At 42.5% G+C, this 21910-nt stretch overlaps 1 long non-coding RNA gene and 1 pseudogene across 1 annotated transcript; both read right to left on the bottom strand.

Annotated features, from left to right (window-relative positions):
* Window positions 1-64: 64 nt before the first annotated feature.
* On the bottom strand, window positions 65-19324 carry LOC122334483 (annotated as a pseudogene).
* LOC122334484 lies at window positions 6198-12219 on the bottom strand. The gene is made up of 3 exons (XR_006248758.1): window positions 12189-12219; window positions 6365-6459; window positions 6198-6291 (listed from the first exon to the last, which is right to left on the bottom strand). It is a non-coding gene; the product is annotated as an uncharacterized LOC122334484 (long non-coding RNA).
* Window positions 19325-21910: the final 2586 nt, after the last annotated feature.

Raw genomic sequence — 21910 nt, 5'->3', positions numbered from 1 at the left:
CACTCTTCTAATGGAGTCCCCTTAGAGAATTCTTAGTCAAGCTTAAAACAGACAAACACAGAAGTAAAGGTTTTCTACTCTTTATTAAACACCAGCTACTGTCTTTGTTTGCTGTTGAACGACTACAGGTCCAAATGAAGCCATGCCTTGCCACTGGACACCTGGAGGTGAGAAAATAAAACAACCCTCAGAACTGCGCTCAGTAATCAAAAGCTATCGTCAAAGTAACTACCTACCACCAAAGGGAGGAGAAGCTGCAACTCCAGCATCTGGGCCACATGTTGAGTCACAGCAACTGCAAACCTGGTGGTTCCCATCAGCAGCAAACCACCTGCAAGCAAGAAATATCAGAAACGGCACCTTCAGGGTGTTCGCAAGTGCCATAAACATACCCATTGGCAAAGGAACAGGACTTGTGGACAGCATCACTGGGTGTAGAAGCAAGGGTGGCATTCAGAAGACACGTTATGTAGATCTGCAAGGAGACGCCACAGTGAGGGTGATGAGGGTGTCAAACCAGAATGAGTGCCAAATTCAATACATACTGATGGACTAGATCTGTCCTGGAACATGAAGGCCTCCAGCTGGAACCGGAGCTTGTCATCCTGGGATCGAGGCACGAAGTGGGAGCTGGAACCCGTGAGCTTGGCATCCACAAAGCACCTGATGTAAAGAATGCCATGTCAACTGCAGGATCAAGCCACCAGACCTCACACCAATTATTAGACAATGGTTCAACAGCACCAGGTCACAGCTTACCCATGATTCTCAATGAAGGAATATCTCGGAAGGGAGGTTACATCAGGTACTTGGGTGGCCACACAGCTGTCCACAAGCACACGCAAAGGGACATGGTTGTACACCTTCACAGACGCCTCAATATTAATAACGTCACCCAGGAAATACACGTTTGAAGGCCTCTCATAGGACCAGTCATCTGCAAGAAAGAACGGTTTAGGCACAGCCTCATTCATAGAGCACAAGGCCTAAAAGAAACTGCACCTACCCAACATGAGCTTCAGGGAGAAGACCAAGATGTCCTCACCAACCGCCGTTGAGGCATAAGGGACCCAAGCTGGCATCAAGGCATTACTGCTTACATTCTGAAGCCTGCAGTTCCAGGAGTCACCCATTAACTGGTCTAGTTGTGCCACCAGAAGCAGCAGCACCAAGTCAAAGATCACTTACCTGGGATAGTGGCACTGAACACCAATAACTGCACTATCGGTGCACGTGTAATCAGAGTATCACCGAGAGCCACAGGAGTATAGGTGACAGAAAACGTGTAGACAAGCTCATCCTCAGTCATCTGTAAGAGATGGACATAGTTATATGGACCAATAGCTAGGTGCCATCTCAGAGGCTTAAGTCACTCATGGAGTAGGGTCAGGCTCAGTAAGAAACCAAGATTCAGTGTACTATAGATAATATAGTAAGGATAGTTTTACCATCACCACACTGTTGCAGTCCTGTAGCGCATATTCAAAGATGAGAACCTTGGCGTTTGGGTCTTGACCAACAACAGGACAGCCTCCCATAGACAAACCAGACGGCTGGATGAGCTGACCATCACCAAAAATGTCCTGCTGTACCTCCACATGAACCTGGCTCTCACTGCATAGAACGGCTACACTACTGGGAGTCACAGGTTGTCTCAACTGGAAGTTGACCGCCACCTCGCTCGGCACTTCTGGGACAATGGGAAACCTCCAAGTCAAAGGCTTCACTGGAGCTTGCATCAGCTGCTTCTGCTGAAAATTAAGAGGGTCTTGTGCAACTCCTTTGGAGAGAAATAAAAACACCACTTGCAAAGGATTTCAAAACAGATCATGATTAAGGAAAGAAACTACAGAAGCTAGACCTGATGGCAGCTTGATGTGCCTCTTGGACTCAGACTGTAACCCAAACTTCCCCATGCTTTTGTCTGGTCAAACACCACAGCCACAACCAGCACAGAAACACACTGCCAGAAGCCCATGCTGACAAATTCTGCGATAACAAACACCAGAGCTTGGCTTTGTCATTAAGTACAGCTTTGAATTAAGGTGGCTCCTCCTTTCAGGTTGATTGATTACATTTGATCCTCCTCTAGACCTGTAGAATTTATGCATTAGCAAATGAGAACATCCTAAAGGCAGGCTTTCTCAACTCCAGTTCACTGTCCTATAAATTTTAGCTCCCGCCCTAATCAAACACACCTGAACCAGCCAATTAAGATTTTCAGGATTACTTGTAAACTACAGTGAGGTGAGTTTGATCAAGACTGGTGCAAAACTCTGCAGGAGTTGTCCTCCTGGATCAGGGTTGAGAACCCGTTCCAGAACGTCCCTAGTTGATAAAAGGCTTGATATGGATTTGGTGACTATAATAAAGTTTTGCCATGTCATGTTATCATGTTTGCATGCCTTACTGTCATACATAAATATATTCTACTTTGCTAATTAAAAGGATGTTAACTAAAAGCCACTAACTGAATCTCACAATTACTAATTAAGTTGACAAAAATAAATAATATTTTTTTATGTTCTTAATTTTTATTTATTTCTATTGTGAAGGCAGTTCACAAAGAGAAATCTTCACCTAAAACCATACACACAGTCCAACAAACAACTTGAGAACAACCATCTGAAATCTGACTAAAACGATTAAATCTAGGGGTATATTCAATTTTTCAATTCAATTCAAATTTATTTGTATAGCGCTTTTACAATGGCTATTGTTCCAAAGCAGCTTCACAAAAGCAAATCATTACACAACAGGATGAATTACAATACAAGAAAATTCAAGATAGAATTAATCCAGACGGAAGGTTAAGTTTTCCTCGACGTCATCGCAGGAAGGTCATCTCCTCACGGGGTCCACTGGAGAGGCTCGGTACCTAGATGCCTCGGGATGTGCATCCCGAGGTGGAGACAAAAGGATAATTAGCGTAGCGGCCATTCATACTATTGGGAATCACAATGTACTGTAGCATAGGTTCATGTGAATCTTTATGAGTATGCTTGGCTAAAAAGATATGTCTTTAGCCTAGACTTAAATGATATGAAATGTATATGAAAAATGTCTGTCAGAAAACCAACAGACAAAATCTGTTAGTATGCGAAATGCTTGCAAATGGTTAGCACTACCATTTACAAACATAGAATGAGAACTGTATTGTGTCACTTGCCATAAAATTAATTAGCAGTTTATTAGCATCAAAAGGAAATTATAATAATATGGCGTGTGAGAATCTGATGAATTCAATCTTTTAGTCATTTAAATTATATGATAACTACATATAGTCAGACTGTATGAAACTACTTGGTTGGCATATAGTTTTCCTTCTGGATCCCTAAAGCAAAGTTTTGTGCTCTTTGCAAGTAAAATTTACACCAGTATAGGTTTTTTGAACATTAAAAACAACATGTAAGAGATGTGGTTGTTAAACACCTTGGGTATATATTTTGAAATGTGGATCTGTGAAATAAGGGCTGTCCCAAGACCTACAGTGTGCACTGGGGCGGTATGCAGCTGAGTGTGAAGCGGCTGGGATGAGAATCAGCACCTCTAAGCCTGAGGCCATGGTTCTCAGTCGGACAAGGGTGGCTTACCCCCTTCAGGTTGGTGGGGAGTTTGTGCCTCTGGTGAAGGAGTTTCAGTATCTTGGGGTCTTGTTCAGGAGTGAGGGAAGGATGGAACAGAGATCAACTGCAGTAATGCTGTTGCTGTACCGGTCTGTCATGGTGAAGAAGGAGCTGAGTTGCAAGGCGAAGCTCTTGATTTACCGGTTGACTACTCTCACCTATGGTCATGAGCTTTGGGCCATGACTGAAAGGATGAGATACCGGATATAAGCAGCCGAAATGAGTTTCCTCCATAGGGGGTGGCTGGGCGCTCCCTTAGAGATATGGTGAGGAGTTCAGTCACTCGGGTAGACCCACTGCTTCTTCACATCAAGAGAAGCCAGCTGAGGTGGCTCAGGCATCTGTTCCCAATGCCTCCCGGACGCCTCTAAATGGAGGTGTTCCCGGGCATGTCCCACCGGGAGGAGGCCCTGGGAATGACCTAGACATGCTAGAGGGACCATGTCTCTCGGCTGGCCTGGGAGCGCCTCGGTGTTTCCTGGAAGAGCTGGAGGAAGTGTCTGGGGAGAAGGAAGTGTGGGTGTCCTGCTTAGACTGTTGCCCGGATAAGCGGTAGTGAATGGAATGGAATAGATGTGTGAAATGAGAAACGTTCATACATGCATTTAAAACGTTTTCTGAGGTAAAATTTATGTGTTCGCTTTTTTTAAAAAAAAAGAAGGTTGAATTAACTATCAGAAACAAAACAAAAACAACCAATACCAGTCATCCGACTTTTGAAAAATTACATCATAAAACCAATTTCATTTAAATGCTATAGACAGTGTGTCTTAAGACAATGTGTGTAATCTTATAAACTTGTGTGGCTGTAATAATTTTACTGTAATAATGTTGAAGTGAAATGTACATTTGTACTTTACGACTTGCAATAATCTATGGGATGGAAATAAAATTGAAATGAATACTTCTTAAATAACTCAATTAAACAATGTATAATGTTGCTTTATGAGTTTCAGAAAATTAATTAGTCCTAAGAACCAGCTATACTGATAATTCATTGTCTGTAGCATGATGCTGTGCTTAAGAGGAGGATCAACACAAACGCAATGAAGATACTCTCAAACCTCTTCCACAGTTAGACATCCTGCAAAACTCTCAGCAAAGACATCAGGGTGGATGTTCGGTGGTTTAAAAAAAAAAGTAAGATCTGTGTCAGGATACAACCATTGTTCAATAGATTAATACCAGCCGATTTTGACAGGTTTACACTACCACTGAGAAATTTTAATAAAAGTATGTTCTAGACTTTAAGACCCTTAAAACCTAAACTTGCAAAATCCAATGACCTCAAGTAAGAGATTTTTGGTTATTAAAACAGCTCTGGAAAAAAAAATAACATTACATTAGTGATAGCCTCAGACGTCATGCCCACAGACAGCTGGCTAAACGTCAGGGTCATTCTCTGAAGGATTCCAAGAACCCTATCAGAGAGCTCCTATCTTAGTTCAAACTAAGTGATGACAAACTTCTCTTAGTGAGGAGATGATCCCATTGCGAGATATGACAGTTTTGAAGACTGGTTGTCCAAGAAAGGAATCGCAGAGCGCTTTTACTTCTCTCACACACACACAGTATATAGTCTTTTTTTTTACCATGCTGTCACGCTTTATGCATTTCATAGGAAACGGCAAAAGGGATTTTTTTAAGTGTTGCAATTGCTTGAGCTCTTAGATTTAATTTTTCAACCTGCTAAATGTGTTAATGTATTGATTACTTTTATTTCTGTGCTGTGACAGAGATCAGCATGTCTTTAATAAGATCGGTCACAAATGTAGTCTAATAAAAGGCCCTGGAGTTTAGCTCCAACCTGATAAAACCCATCTGTGATCTAACGATCATGAAGACATTGAGGACACTCATGTTTGATTAGGGTTAGAGCTAAACTCTGCAGTTCATTAGACCTCCAGGGAGAGATCTGAGGTTTCCTGATCTGTGCAGAATCATTAACTCACAACATTTCTTCTCCTCATGTCCTTTCAACCATGTAGCCTTCTGTCATGCATTGATGGATGGAAGTTGTGGATAACTCAAGGGTTTGTTAAAATCAAATTGATCTTGGGGTTTGAAAAGGACAGCGGTAGCCACCTTTGAAGCATTAAAGTCACAAATGGACAAGGATCAGAGTGTGGTCCTGAAAGCAAATATTAAAACAGAATCCAGGTTTTTACACCAATTCCACGTATTAAATGCTCATTTTAAACGGGCATTTCCCTGTTACTAAACAGCCTTACATCAGTAGAGGCTGTGCAAGTTTGGCACCTAAAAATCAAGTGGTAAGACCGTCATTGATACTTGAACAGAGGGTGCCTTTATCATGCATATTTAAAACCAAAATGGGAGGCCTTCATTCTAGTCCAGAACACAGTCAACAGGGCAATCTAGAGGACAAACTATTCTTTCAGTTACCTACAAAGTAGTTTTCCACTTAAGATGCAATGCAAGAGACCTACAGTGCTTCAAAGAAGTGGATGTTTTAGGCACTCAAACCACTGAAAAATTCCATGGTCTAGGTAAGCCACTCTTCTACATGGAGTCCCCTTAGTCAAGCTTAAAACAGACAAAACACAGAAGTAAAGGTTTTCTCTTTATTAAACACCTGCTACAGTCTTTGTTTGCTGTTGAACCACTACAGGCCCAAATGAGGCCATGCCTTGCCACTGAACACCTAGAGGAGAAAATAAATAAATAACCCTCAGAACTGCTCAGTATCAAAAGCTATTGTCAAAGTAGCTACCTACCACCAAAGGGAGGAGAAGCTGCAACTCCAGCATCTGGGCCACATGTTGAGTCACAGCAACTGCAAACCTGGTGGTTCCCATCAGCAGCAAACCACCTGCAAGCAAGAAATATCAGAAACGGCACCTTCAGGGTGTTCGCAAAGTGCCATAAACATACCCGTTAGCAAAGGAACAGGACTTGGACAGCGTCACTAGGTGTGAAGCAAAGTGGCATTCAGGAGGAACCGCGTTATGAAATCTGCAAGGAGGCATACAGAGAGGGTGATTAGATTGTCAAGCCAGAGCAGATGAACGAGTGCAAATACATACTGATGGACTAGATCTGTTCTAGAACATGAAGGCCTCCAGCTGGAACCAGACTTGTCATCCTGGGATTGAGGCACAGAGTGGGCTGGAACTGTGAGCTTAGCATCCACAAAGCACCTGATGTAAAGAACGCCATGTCAACTACAGGATCAAACTACCAGACCTTACACAATTCTTGCCAAACAAAGTGGCTACAGGAATGAACCAAGTTCAACAGCGCAGGTCACAGCTTACCTGATTCTCAATGAAGGAATATCTCGAGAAGGAGGTTACATCAGGTACTTGGTGGCCACTGACTGTCCACAAGCACACGCCAAGGGACATGGTTGGCACACCCTCTGGAGCGCCTCAGCCGTATCACCCAGGAAATGCACGTTTGAAGGCCTCTCCTTAGGACCAGTCATCTGCAAGAAAGATGAGTTTAGGCACAGCCTCACATTCATACAGCACAAGGCCTGAAAAACTGCACCTACCAACGCAGGCTTCAGGAGAGGAGCCAAGATGTCCTCACCAGCACTTCGTTGAGGCATAAAGGGACAAGCTGGCATCAGGCATTACTGCTTACACGTTCCTGAAGCCTGCAGTTCCAGGAGCCACCCATTAGCTGGTCTGGTTGTGCCACCAGAAGCAGCAACACCAAGTCAGATCCTTACCTGGGATGGTGGCACACAGACACCAGCAACTGCACTATCGGTCACGAGTAATCAGGTATACCGAGAGCCACGGGAGTATAGGTGACGAAAACATGTAGACAAGCTCATCCTCAGTCATCTGTAAGAGATATGGACCAATAGCTAGGTGCCCTCTCGGAGGCTCAAGTCACTCATGGGTAGGGTCATGCTCAATAAGAAAAAGATTAAGTGTACTACAGATAATATAGTAAAGGATAGTTTTACCATCACCACACTGTTGCAGTCCTGTAATTGCATATTCAAAGATGAGAACCTTGGCGTTTGGGTCTTGACCAGCAACCAGGACAGCCTCCCATAGACAAACCAGACGGCTGGATGGCTAAGCCCGTCACCAAACGCTAATCACTGCTGTACCTCCCACATGAACCTGGCTCTCACTGCATAGAGGCAGCTGCACTGCACAAGTCACAGGTTGCCTCAGCTGGAGTTGACCGCCACCTCGCTCAGCACTTCTGGGACAATGGGAAGCCTCCAGAGTCAAAGGCTTCACTGGGCTTGCATCAGCTGCTTCTGCTGAAAATTAAGAGGATCTTGTGCAACTCCTGTAGAGAAAAAACACTTGCAAAGGATTTCAAAACAGATCATGATTAAGGAAAAACTATGGAAGAGAAGCTAGACCTGATGGCAACTTGATGCCTCTTGGACTATGTAACCCAAACTTCCCCATGCTTTGTCTGGTCAAACACCACAATCACAGCCAGCACAAACACACACTGCAAAAGAAGCCCCATGCTGACAAATTCTGGGAGATATTAACCACAGAGCTTGGCTTTGTCATTAAGTACAGCTTTGAATTAAGGTAGCTCCTCACTTTGGAGTTGATTGATTGTTTGATCCTACTCTAGACCTGTAGAATTTATGCATTGTAAATGAGAACATCCTAAACGAGGGTGGGAACCTCAGTCCTGTAGATTTTCATTTCAACCCTAATCAAACACACCTGATCCAAGCTAATCAAGGTCTGACTGGTTCGTGGGCGTTACAGACAAGTAAGTTAAAAAATTTGGGTTGGAGCTGACCTCAGGCGTGTGGCTGTCCAGGAACTCGTCACCTGTATTAAGCCAGGCTTTCCCAATCCTGGGCCTTGTGGGTACTCTCTGAGAGGTACAGATTTACAGCCTAATCAAACACACCTAAACCAGCTACTGGTGAGATTGATCTAGATTAGACAAAACTCTCTAGAACCGGGGTTCAAGAGGCGTCGCACTAGTTGATGGAGGGCTTGGGGAAATTGGTCTAGTGGATGTAATAATGTTACGTCTTGTCATGTTGTATTATGTTTGCATGCCTTGCTATCAGACTATGATTATTCTATTCTATTGTTAATTAAAAGGCTGTTTATATGGATATCCAGTTACTGTTTACAAGCTCACATGCCAAGAGGCTGACAATAAGCGACTGAACATATAGGTTATTTATTTAGTGACACTTAGCCTGCATTTTTAAACCTTTATTTAAAAAGACAACATAGCAACATGCTCTACTGTATTTCTATAAATAAATCTTGACAGAGACCTCCCTTATCAATAATCACTGTGCATAGTTAAGTAGGCATGCTGACATTATCCTTAATGAAGTCAACCCTGCCCATACTTTAAGACTTCTCTCTATTCCTACTTAAAGTGTGTCTCCAACAGCTCTGTGTCTCAAGATCAAATGTTTTGTAGACCACAGGTCCTGAGGTTTAATCTACATTCATTCCACAATTGTTTGAATAAAAGTTTGAAAATTGTTTTATGCTGGGCAATGTGATTTAAAAAGCACCAAATTGAACAAATAATGGATTTCGCAGTGTGTATGTAGATATAACTCACTGTAAATTAGCAAAAACCTATGGTTCATTGTCTTTGCTTACACTTCTAGAAAACACTTAGATGTATTATATTGCATTTCTATTAACAGATCCTCCTAAATGTACACACTGCACCTTTTTAAATAATTTCCCTTTTCTCATATCAAGCCATTCTTGTTTGTTGGTTTGACATCCCACACAAAAGACCAGACCCCTTCCGCGGTAATTATTGACACTAAGCGTTTTAAGCCAGCTCTGCCTGAGTAAGCCAAAACAGTTCGCCATTTTTAGATGCGAAGCAGGAATAGACCAGAATGACTCGTAAGCGATTGAGGTGTTTTGTTGTCAGCAGTAATAATGAACATAGCAGTGGTTACTCTGACATCCCATCCGCTGAAGATGCAGTGGATTACATTTGTTTTGGAAGAGAATGAACGATCCTCTGATCTACCTAAATGCATTTATGTTTGTGCAAATCATTCAGGATCCAGCCTCCCCTACAAGTAGTAGGTATAAGATTATTTTATGAATATTTGCAAAACACCTTTTCCTAATAAGGTGTTAGTTAGCAAGTTTTCTTATTTCGACAAACAGTCTAATAGAGTAGCTCTTCACCCCACAGAGAAGAGAGGCGGGGTCATCAAGAGCTCATTAACATTTCAAGGAACATGCACTAAAACAATTTGCACAAAAACAGCAGATTTTGGCAAGTCTACTCTACCTCTGAAAAAATGGAGCAAAGTATATTTATTGAGCTTATTAAAGACCTAAAGAATCCACATCAACTAGGAAAATGGCATCTGATTTCATTTAATTATTAGAACAACTCTGGGGAGCTCTTAGCAGCCTAAAATTTTTATATAGGATTTTCTCTTAAAAGTGATTCCAGGACCAATCGTTTCTGAAAGTGTTGTACTTGTTGCCAATCACTTTTCCTATAGAGAAGATTTGTGACAGACCCAAAATCAAAAAGAAGTTTTTGAAGTTTTATTTTACAGGTGTTGATGTCATTAATGCACTGCTCACAAAATAAAGAAACATTTAAAACAACTACATCCCTAGATCTGAATAAAATGAAATTGTTATTAAATACTTTCTTTACATAGTTATAATAACCACATTCAACAACAACCAGTATAAACCAAATTTATTAACTCATGGAGGTTTGGATTTGGAGTCACCTCAAAATTGAAGTGGAAACACTACAGGCTGATATAACGTTGATGTAATGGCCTTAAAACAAGTCAAAGTGAAGCAATAGTGTGTGTGCTTGGCCTCCCATGGCCTGTGACCTCCCTCTACAACGCCTGGGCATGCTCCACAGTGAGTGGCGGATGGTCTCCCGAGATCCTCCCAGACCTGGACTGAGCATCACCAACTCTGGACAGTCTATGGTGCAGGATTGGTGGATGGAGCAAGACATGATGTTCCAGATGAGCTTGGTGGATTCAGGTCTGGGGAGACAGGCCGGCCAACCCATTACATCAATGCTTTACAGTCTTACAGGAACTGCTGACACACAGCCACATAGAGGGTGTAATGTCTTGTTGAGAAACCCAGAATCCAACCGCACTGGCATATGGCTCATCTCTCATTTTATCATAACAGTCAGGCTACCTCTAGAGAACTTACAGAAGACCTATACGGCCCTCCAAAAATACTGCCCACACCATTACTGACCCACTGCCCAAACCCGGTCATGCTGGGATGTTGCAGGCAGCAGAACATTCTCACAGCATCTCTAAACTCTGTCACATGTGCTCAGTGTGAACCTACTTTTTCGTCTGTGAAAGTACAGGGGCGTCAGTGGGAATTGCCAATCTTGGTGTTCTCTGCAAATGCCAAACATCCTGCACAGTGTTGGGCTGTAAGCACAACCACCTGTGGTCTTCAGACCCCTCACGCCAAGTCTTCGTGTCTGCAGAAAATGTCGAAACATGCACAGTCTTGGCCTGCTGGGAGTCATTTTGCAGGGCTCCTCCTATTCCTCCTTGCCTGAGAGTTGGAGGTAGCAGCCCTGCTGCTGGGTTCTTGCCCTCCTACAGCCTCCTCATTTCCTGATGTACTAGCGCTTTTTCTCCTGTTGCTTTGTCATGCTCTGGACATTACGGCAGCATAAACCTTGCCACAGCTTGCATTGTGTGCATCCTGGATGAGCTGTGGGCTGTCTCCATGCAACCACTCCTTTATGGGGGTTGCTTGTGTTACTATGATTTCCATGTCTTGTCTATTCCATTTGCACAACAGCATACAGCAGTGGTTCTCAGTGTTGCTTCCTAGAGTAAGCCAGTTTGATTTCTCAAGTGTGATTGACTTGTTTTGAGCAGCGTTTGGCAAAAACTCAAAATATTTTTAACAGCTCCTTTCTCAGCAGCTCTGTCAAAAACAGGTTCCAATTTTGGCTGTCCTGAATCCGTTCACTTGAGCCTCTTCAGAGTGTGCCTCACTCAGGATAAGACCAAATCAGCCTAATCAAATGTGTCCAGTTATGTTGGCGTTAACTGGATGCAAAACTAAGGAGTGAAGACAGGTGGCCAATTCAAAACAGATGCACCTCACGTGAGCTTAGAATTTATGTCAGTGCTAGAATCAGCATTACACAGCACTTAGATTAGAAATTTTATAACTAGTACACGAGGAAGAAAAAAAACCCAACCACACAAGTCAGTTAAATAGACAGAGTCTGAAGAAAGTACATCCCATTTATTGAAAACCAGTCTTCGTTTGCTGTTGAATGATCAACGGTCCAAATGAGGCCATGCCTTGCCACTGAACATCTGGGGAAGACAAAAAAAAAAAAAAAAGCCCTCAGACTGCATCAGTAGCATAAAGCGATTGTCAAAGTAGCTACCTGCCACCAAAGAGAGGAGGAGAAGCAGCAACTCCAGCATCAAGATCACATGTTTGAGTCCCGCAGCAACTGCAGAATCTGGTGATTCCCATCAGCAATAAACCACCTGCAAGGAGGAAAAAAATAAATAAATAAAAAAGTCAGAAGCGGCACCTTCAAGGTGTACAAGTACCATAAACATACCCATTGGCAAAGGAACAGGACTTAAGTGACAGCGCCACTCGTGTAGGCCAAGTGGGTGGTATTCTGTAGTATTACGTTATGTAGATACCCGCGTGAGACGCCAAGTAGAGAAGGTAATGATAGGCGCCAAACCAGAAATCAGGATGGGAACTTGTGGCCATACACTCAACATAACAGAAGAAGCGACTAGACCTATCCTGGAACATGAAGGCTCAGTTGAACCGGAGCTTGGTCGCCCGATCGATCGAGGTACCTAAGTGGGAGTTGAAACCCGTGAGCTTGGCATCCGCTGTAAAGCACCTGAGCGTAAAAGAACGCCATGCCACCTACAGGATCAAAACCACCAGACCTTTTTACGCTCACCTATTAGATGAAGTGGGTTGGCATAATGAACCAAGTTCAACAGCACCAGCTCACCCATGATTCTCAATGTGAAGGAATATCTCGGAAGGGAGGCGCGCGCCAGGTACTTGGTGGCTGGGCTGCATACAGCTGTCCACAAGCACACGCATAAGGGACATGGCAGGCCACCCTCACAGCCGCCCAACACACAACGCCACCCAGGAAATACACGCTTGAAGGCCTCTGGTAGGACCAGCTATCTGCAGTGCAGTAACTGCTAGAAATAGCCTCATGCATGCAGGCACAAGGCCTAAAAGAAACTGCATCTACCAAATATGAGCTTCAGGGAGAGAAGACCAAGATGTGTCCTCACGCAACCACCGCTGAGGCATATGGACCCAAGCTGGCATCACAGGGCATTACTGTTATATTCTGAAGCCTGCGTTCCAGGAGGCAATCCATTAACTGGCTCTCAGCTGTGCCACCAGATAGTTGCAACACCAAATCAAAGATCACTTATCTGGGATAGTGGCACCGGAACACCAATAACTGCACCATCGGCACGCAGGTAATCGGAGTATCACCAAGAGCTACACAGGAGTAGGCAGTGACAGAAAACGTGTAGACAAGCTCATCCTCAGTCACCCGTAGATACGTAGTTATATGCACTCAACAGAGGTGCCATCTCAGATAGCTGGTGCCATCTCAGAGGCTAAGTCATCATGAGTAGGGTCAGGCTCAGTAAGAAACTGAGATTACTGCAGGCTATATTATAAGTACAGTAAGGATAGTTTTACCATCACCACACTGCTGCAGTCCTGCAGTGCATATATTCAAAGACAGACCCTTTGGCCATTGGGTCTTGACTAACAACAGGACAGCCTCCTATAGACAAAACCAGACGTGCTGGATGAGCTGACCGCCACCAAAAATGTCCTGCTGTACTTCCACATGAATCCCAGCTCTCACTGCTGGTGAACGGCTAAGACCACTGGGAGTCACAGGTTGTCTCAACTGAAAGTTGACCGCCACTCCCGCTCGGCACTTCTGGGACAATGGAAACCTGTCACAGCCAGTTAGCTTCACTGGAGCTTGCATCAGCTGCTTCTGCTGAAAATTAAGAGGGTCTCAGCAACTCCTGTAGAGAGAAATAAAAACACCACTTGCAAAGGATTTCAAAACAGATCATGATTAAGGAAAGAAACTACGAAGCTAGACCTGATGGCAGCTTGATGCCTCTTGGACTGTAACCCAAACTTCCCCTATTGCTTTTGTCTGATCAAAACACTACAGTCACAACCAGCACAAAACACACACTGCAGGAAGCCCATATTTAATAAATTCTGAGATGATAACCACAGAGCTTGGCTTTGCCATTAAGTACAGCTTTGAATTAAAGGTGGCTCCTCCTTTCAGTTGATTGATTACATTTGATCCTCCTCCAGATCCTGTAGAATTTATGCATTAGCAAATGAGAGACATCTAAGGCAGGCAGCTACTCATGCCGTTCCACTATCATACAAATTTTAGCTCCCACCTAAATCAACTACACCTAAGACCAGCTATTTCAGATGTTCAGGATTACTAACTTAAGCTGGCCAGTCAGGTGAGCTTAGTCAAGACTGGTGCAAAACTCTGCAGGAGTGGCCCTCCAGGATCAGGGTTGAGAACCCGCTCTAGAACATCTCTAGTTGATAGAAGGCTTGATATGGATTTGGTGACTATAATAAAAAATTTATGCCATATCATGTTATTATGTTTGCATGTCTTACTGTCACACATAAATATGTATAACTTTGCTAATTAAAAGGATGTTAATTAAAAAAGCCACTAACTTAGTTTCAATAGTTACTAATTAAGTTTGACAAAAAATAAATAATACATATATTTTTTCTTAATTTTCATTTATTTCTATTATGAAGGCAACTCACAAAGAGAAATCTTTACCTAAAACCATACACACAGTCCAACAAACAACTTAAAAAACAACCATCTGAAATCAGACTAACACGATTAAATCTAAATTTAGACACTGAAAAATGTCTGTCAGAAAGCAAACAGACAAAATCTGTTAGTGCACAAAATGCTTGGCAGAATGGATTAGCAATTACCATTTCACAAACATAGAATGAGAAACGTGTATTATGTCACTTGCCATAAAATTAATTAGCAGTTTATTAGCATCAAAGAGAAATGATGATAATATGGCGTGTGAGAATCCAAGAAATTCCAATCTTTTAGTCATTTAAAATTATATGATAACTACATACAGTCAGACTGTATAAAACTACTTGAATTTGGTATATAGCTTTCCTTCTGGATCCTCAAAGCAAGTTTTTGTGCTCTTGGTAAGAAAGTAAATTTACCAGTGTAGGTTTCTTGAACATTAAAAACAACATGTAAGAGTTGTGGTTGTTAAACACCTTGGCTATATATTTTGAAATGTGGATCAGTGAAATAAGGGCTGTCTGGTCCCTGCGTATAACCAGAGCAAGAGCTTTGTTTGCATTACCGGGCATTGTTTGCATTGCCAATGTAAGTCAGACTTGTTCCCAGCGCATGTTAGACTCCGACAGGGCTGCTCTTTGTTACCGGTCCTGTTGATTATTTGTTGATTATCCGGTTTGGTGACCACAGGATATCGCCTCTGCTTTTTGCGGATGATATTGTCCTGTTGTCTGCATCTGGCCAAGACCTACAGTGTGCACTGTTGGTATGCAGCTGAGTGTGAAGCTGACTGGGATGAGAATCAACACCTCTAAGCTCGAGAGCCAAAGTTCTCAGTTGGACAAGAATTGGTATGCGCCCTTCAGGGCGGTGGGGAGTTCGTGCACTTCTGGTGGAGGAGTTTCAGTATCTTGAGGTCTTGTTCAGGAATGAGGGAAGGATGGAAAGATATGCCAGTCTACCATACCAGGTTTCTATACCCGGTCTGTCATGGTGGAGAAGGAGCTGAGTTCCAAGGCGAAGCTCTTGATTTAATGATTAACTTCTACTCTCACCTATGGTCATGAGCTTTGGGCCATGACTGAAAGGATGAGATCCTGGATATAAGCAGCCGAAATGAGTTTCCTCCATAGGGTGTCAGGCGCTCCTTAGAGATATATTGAGAGTTCAGTCACTAGAAGTGACCCACTACTCCTTCACATCAAGACAGGCCAGCTGAGGTGGCCTGAGGCATCTGTTCCTCGATGCCTCCCGGACGCTACTCACAATGGAGAGTGTTCCGGCATGTCCCACTGGGAGAAGGCCCAGGGAAAGACCTCCAGGACATGCTGGAGGGACCATGTCTCTCGGGCTGGCCTGGGGCGCCCTCGTGTTCCCCGGAAGAGCTGGAGGAATTGTCTGGGCAGAAGGAAGTGTGGGTGTCCCTACTTAGACTGTTGCCCACTATGACCTGGCCTCAGGATAAAGCGGTAGTACATGGAATGGATCTGTGAAATGAGAAATGTTCATACATGCATTTTAAAAAAGTTTTCTGAGGTAAAGCTTTGATGTTCGCTTTTTTAAAAAAAGGTTGAATTAACTATCAGAAACAAAACAAAAGACAACCAGTGCCAGTCATCCGACTTTTTGAAAGAAATTACATCATAAAACCAATTTCATTTAAATGCGATAGACAGTGTGTCCAATCTTCATAAACTTGTGTGGCTGTAATTATTTTACTCAAAGTTGAAGTGAAATGCATATTTGTACTTTGGTGACTCGTATTAATCTATGGATGGGAATAAAATTAAAATGAATGCTTCTTAACTCAATGTATAATGTTGCTTTATGAGTTTCAAAAAATGCCAATAAGAAGGTTAGTCCTAAGAACCAGCTATACTGATAATTCATTGTCTATAGCATGATGCTGTGCTCAAAAGGAGGATCAACACAAACGCAGTGAAGATACTCTGACCTCTTCCTGAGTTAGACATCCTGAAAACTCTCAGAAAAGACGTCAGGGTGGTGGTTTAAAAAAAAAAAAAAAAAAAGCTATCAGGATACAACCATTGTTCAATAGATTAATACCATCCAATTTTGACAGGTTTATACTACCACTGAGAGAAATTAATAGAAGTTCAGTAGACTTTTAAGACCCTTAAACCCTAAACTTGCAAAATCTGAACTGACCTCGTTAAGAGATTTTTTGGAGTTATTTAAACAGCTCTGGAAAGAAAAACTAAACAAATGCATTACATTAGTAGTGATAGCCTCAGACGTCATGCCTACAGACTGCTGGTTAAACGTTAGGATCATTCTCTTAAAGAGTCTAAGAATCCTATCAGAGAGCTCCTTAGTTCAAACTCTAAGTGAAGAGATGATCCCATTGCAAGTTATGGCAGTCTTTTGAAGACTGATTGGTGGTCCAAGAAAGGAATGAGAGAGCGCTTTAACCTCTGGTCTTTTTTTTTTTTTTTTTAACTATGCTGTCATTCTTAATGGTTTTTATAGAAACTGCAACATTTTTTGAAAGTGCTGCAATTGCTTATGTAATCACTTAGTCAATTTTTCCAACTTGCTAAATTGTGAACTTTTTATTTCTGAGCTGAGACAGATATTAGCAGGTCTTTATCATGCAAGTTTGGCACCTAAAATCAAGTGGGTAAGACTAGAATTGATACTTGAACAGAGGGTGCCTGTATCATGCTGATTTAAACCCAAAAAGGAGGCCTTCATTCTAGTCCAGGCACGCAGTCAACAGGGCAATTTTAGAGGCCAAACCATTTTCAGTTACCCACAAGTAGTTTACTACAAACTCCAAATCATTGAGAACCCAATTGTCTAGGGTATGCCTCTCTAAAAAGAGTCCCCTTAGAGAATTCTTAGTCAAGCTTAAAACAAACACAGAAGTAAAGGTTTTCTACTCTTTATTAAACACCAGCTACAGTCTTTGTTTGCTGTTGAACCTTTACTACTGGTCCAAATGAGGCCATGCCTGCCACTGAACACCTAGAGGGGAGAAAAAAAAAACCTCAGAACTGCACTCAGCATCAAAAAAGCTATCGTCAAAGTAGCTACCTACCACCAAAGACAGGAGAAGCTGCAACTCCAGCATCAGGGCTGCATGTTGAGTCACAGCACTGCAAACCTGGTGGTTCCCATCAGCAACAAACCACCTGCAAGCAAGAGATATCAGAAACAGCACCTTCAGGTATTCGCAAGTGCCATAAACATACCCACATTGGCAAAGGAACAGGACTTGTGGACAGCGTCACTGGGTGTAGAAGCAAAGGGTGGCATTCAGAAGACACGTTATGTAGATCTGCAAGGAGACGCCACAGAGAGGGTGTGATTAGGTGTCAAACCAGAGCAGATGAGCGAGTGCCAAATACATACTGATGGACTAGATCACCAGTTCTGGAACATGAAGGCCTCCAGCTGGAACCGGAGCTTGTCATCCTGGGATTGAGGCACCAGAAGTAGGGAGCTGGAACCTGTGAGCTTGGCATCCACAAAGCACCTGATGTAAAGAACGCCATGTCAACTACAGGATCAAACTACCAGACCTTACACCAATTCTTAGACAAAGTGGCTACAGGGAATGAACCAAGTTCAACAGCACCAGGTCACAGCTTACCCATGATTCTCAATGAAGGAATATCTCGGAAGGGAGGTTACATCAGGTACTTGGGTGGCCACACAGCTGTCCACAAGCACACGCAAAGGGACATGGTTGTACACCCTGTCACAGACGCCTCAATATTAATAACATCACCCAGGAAATACACGTTTGAAGGCCTCTCATAGGACCAGTCATCTGCAAGAAAGATGAGTTTGTGGGCACAGCCTCATTCATACAGCACAAGGCCTGAAAGAAACTGCACCTACCCAACATGAGCTTCAGGGAGAAGACCAAGATGTCCTCACCAACCGCCGTTGAGGCATAAGGGACCCAAGCTGGCATCAAGGCATTACTGCTTACATTCTGAAGCCTGCAGTTCCAGGAGCCACCCATTAACTGGTCTAGTTGTGCCACCAGAAGCAGCAACACCAAGTCAAAGATCACTTACCTGGGATAGTGGCACTGAACACCAATAACTGCACTATCGGTGCACGTAGTAATCAGAGTATCACCGAGAGCCACAGGAGTATAGGTGACAGAAAACATGTAGACAAGCTCATCCTCAGTCATCTGTAAGAGATGGACCAATAGCTAGGTGCCCTCTCGGAGGCTCAAGTCACTCATGGAGTAGGGTCATGCTCAATAAGAAAAGATTAAGTGTACTACAGATAATATAGTAAGGGATAGTTTTACCATCACCACACTGTTGCAGTCCTGTAGTGCATATTCAAAGATGAGAACCTTTGGCGTTTGGGTCTTGACTCAACAACAGGACAGCCTCCCATAGACAAACCAGACGGCTGGATGAGCTGACCGTCACCAAACATGTCCTGCTGTACCTCCACATGAACCTGGCTCTCACTGTGACAGAACGGCTACACTACTGGGAGTCACAGGTTGCCTCAACTGGAAGTTGACCGCCACCTCGCTCGGCACTTCTGGGACAATGGGAAACCTCCAAGTCAAAGGCTTCCACTGGAGCTCTGCATCAGCTGCTTCTGCTGAAAATTAAGAGATCTTGTGCAACTCCTGTAGAGAAGAAAAAACACTTGCAAAGGATTTCAAAACAGATCATGATTAAGGAAAGAAACTATGGAAGCTAGACCTGATGGCAACTTGATGCCTCTTGGACTGTAACCCAAACTTCCCCATGCTTTTGTCTGGTCAAACACCACAATCACAACCAGCACAAACACACACTGCAAGAAGCCCATGCTGACAAATTCTGAGATGATAACCACCAGAGCTTGGCTTTGTCATTAAGTACAGCTTTGAATTAAGGTGGCTCCTCCCCTTCAGGTTGATTGATTACATTTGATCCTACTCTAGACCTGCAGGCTTTATGCATTAGCAAATGAGAACATCCTAAAGCAGGGTGTGGGGAACCTCCAGTCCTGTAGATTTTCATTTCAACCCTAATCAAACACACCTTGATCAAGCTAATCAAGGTCTGACTGGTTACGTGGGCGTTACAGACAAGTAAGTTAAAATTTGGGTTGGAGCTGACCTCTGGGCTGTGGCTGTCAGGAACTTCGTCACCCCTGTATTAAAGCCAGGCTTTCCCAATCCTGGGCCTTGTGGGCCTCTCTGGGAAATTTTAAGTTACAACCCTAATCAAATACACACCTAAAACCAGCTACTGGTGAGATTTGATCTAGATTGGAGCAAAACTCTCTAGAACCAGGGTTCAAGAGCGTCACTAGTTGATGGAGGGCTTGAAATTGGTCTGAGTGGATGTAATAATGTTACGTCTTGTCATGTTATTATGTTTGCATGCCTTGCTATCGAGACATGATTATTCTATTCTGTTAATTAAAAGGCTGTTTATATGGATATCCAGTTACTGTTTACAAGCTCACATGTAAGAGGCTGACAATAAGCTGAACATATAGGTTATTTATTTAGTGACACTTAGCCTGCATTTTTTAAACCTTTATTTGAAAAAGACAACATAATAATATGCTCTACTGTATTTCTATAAATAAATCTTCGACAGAGACCCCCTCCCATCAGCCCAATCACTTTGCGATGCATAGTTAGTAGGCATGCTGACATTATCCTTAGCAATGAAGTCAACCCTGCCCATACTTTTAAGACTTCTCTCTATTCCTACTTTTAAAAGTGTGTCTCAACAGCTCTGTGTCTCAAGATCAAATGTTTTGTGAATACAGGTCCTGAGGTTTAATCTACATTCATTCACAATTGTTTGAATAAAGTTTGAAAATTTGTTTATGCTGAGCAAAATGTGATTTAAAAAGCACCCAGAAATTGAACAAATAATGGATTTACTTGAGTGTATGTAGATATAACTCACTGTAAATTAATAAAAAACCTAACGTGTTCATTGTCTTTGTACACTTCTGAAAACACTTAGATGCAGTATGTTGCATTTCTATTAACAGATCCTCCTAAATGTTACACACTGCACCTTTTTAAATAATTTCCCTTTTCTCATATCAAGCCATTCTTGTTGTTGGTTTGACATCACAAAAGACAAAGACCCCCTTCCATGGTAATTGATTGACACTAGCGTTTTAGCTTAGCTCTGCCCTGAGTAAGCCAAAACAGTTCACTAATTTTAGATGTCACAGGAATAGACCAGAATGACTCGTAAGCGATTGAGGTGTTTGTTGCCGCGGTAATAATGAACATAGCAGTGATTTACTTCCTGACATCCCATCCGCTGAAGATGGTGTGGATTACATTTGTTTTTGAGAGAATGAAATCGAACATCCTCGATCTTCACTTAAATACATTTATGTTTGTGCAAATCATTCAGGATCCAGCCTCCCTACAGAAGTGAGTGTATATGGGATTATTTTATGAATATTTGCAAAACACCTTTCCTAATAAGGTGTTAGTTAGCAAGTTTTATGCTAAAGCAAATTAGTTCATTAAGAGTAGCTCTTTCACCACAGAAGAGAGGAGCAATAATCAGGAGCTCATTAACATTTCACGAACATGCACTAAAACAATTTGCTGAAACAGCAGATTTTGGACAGGTCTAATCTTACTCTCTGAAAATGAACCAAAGTATGTTATTGACTTATTAAAGACCCTAAAGAATCACAATCAACTAGGAAAATGGCATCTGATTTCATTTAATTATTAGAACAACTCTGGGGGGAGCTCTTAACTTAGCCTAAAATTTTTATATAGGATTTTTCTTAAAAGTGATTCAGGACCAATCGTTTCTGAAAAAGTACTGTAATTTGTTTGCATGATCACTTTTCCTATAGAAGGTTGTGACAGACCCAAAATCAAAAGCAGAAGCTTCTTGAAGTTTTATTTTAGGTGTTGATGTCATTAATGCACTGTCTACAATGTAATAGTTAGTAAGATTTGGTAAACAATACATCCTGGATCTGAATGAATGAAATTGTTATTAAATACTTTCTTTGCATAGTTGTAATAGCATCCACATATCTAACAACAAACTATGTAAAACTAAAATTTATTAACTCCATGGAGGTTTGGATTTGGAGTCACACTAAAATTGAAGTGGAAAATACTACAGGCTGATATATAACGTTGATGTAATGGCCTTAAAACAAGCCGCAAATTAGGGCTTAATAGTGTGTGTGTGGCTCCATGTGCCTGTATGATCCCTCTCTACAACGCCTGGGCATGCTCCTGATGAAGTGGCTGATGGTCTCCCGAGGATCTCCTCCCAGACCTGGGACTAAAGCATCCACCAACTCCTGGACAGTCTATGGTGTGCTGGGTGATGGAGCAAGACATATTGTTCAGATGAGCTTATCTGGATTCAGGTCTGGGAACAGACCTGCCAGCCCATTGCATCACTGGCTGTCTTGCAGGAACTGCTGACACA

This window comes from Puntigrus tetrazona, unplaced genomic scaffold (assembly GCF_018831695.1).
Source record: "Puntigrus tetrazona isolate hp1 unplaced genomic scaffold, ASM1883169v1 S000000528, whole genome shotgun sequence".
NCBI lineage: Eukaryota > Metazoa > Chordata > Actinopteri > Cypriniformes > Cyprinidae > Puntigrus > Puntigrus tetrazona.
This window is presented reverse-complemented; position numbering and strand designations above follow the sequence as displayed.